Here is a 695-nt window from a genome sequence, read left to right as displayed (position 1 = left end):
CCTTCGCCACCGACCGCCGCCCGGCCCGCGCCTCCGCCCCACAGCTCCCCGCCGGTGCCATCCTCACCGCGGCTACGCGCTCCGGCCACCAGCTCGCCGGCCCCGTGCCCCTTCTCCGGCCAGATCCGGCCAGGGGACGGCTAGATCTGCCCTCCCCCGGCTTCGCCGACCTCTCCCTCGACTCCGGCCGCCGTCCCTTTCATCTCCGGCGACATTCCGGCGAGATCCGCCGCCACCTCGCCCGCGTTGACTTTTCCCCAAGGTGCTAATTTCCACCAAGTTCCTGAGATATTTTACCTTCTGGTGCATACTTTGACATAGCATAACTCTGCATCCGTAGTTCCGTTTCGTGTGTGTAATGTATCAAAATGTTCACTGTGAGATGCTCTACATTTTGTTCCATTGTGCCATGCTATTTTGAGTTGATCTTGATGCCTGAATCATCGTTGCAAAAGTGGTATATGATGTTAATCTGCTGAAACTGTTATAACTTGGTGATTTGTCATTTTTGTTGCATTTTGTGTGTGCATCCTATGAGGTTCATCTCTACATGTATTTTGATCTATGTCATGCCATATTTACAGGGGTGCAATCCATGTATTTTTGTGAGTCTTGTAGTGGGTGCATCAAGCTTGTTAAGTAGGGTACTTGTTGTTACTGTTTTGCTTGGCCGAATCTGTTATTTTGTGATGCTA

The sequence above is a fragment of the Triticum dicoccoides genome, chromosome 6B, assembly GCF_002162155.2.
Source record: "Triticum dicoccoides isolate Atlit2015 ecotype Zavitan chromosome 6B, WEW_v2.0, whole genome shotgun sequence".
NCBI lineage: Eukaryota > Viridiplantae > Streptophyta > Magnoliopsida > Poales > Poaceae > Triticum > Triticum dicoccoides.
Note: the sequence above shows the minus strand (reverse complement) of the source record.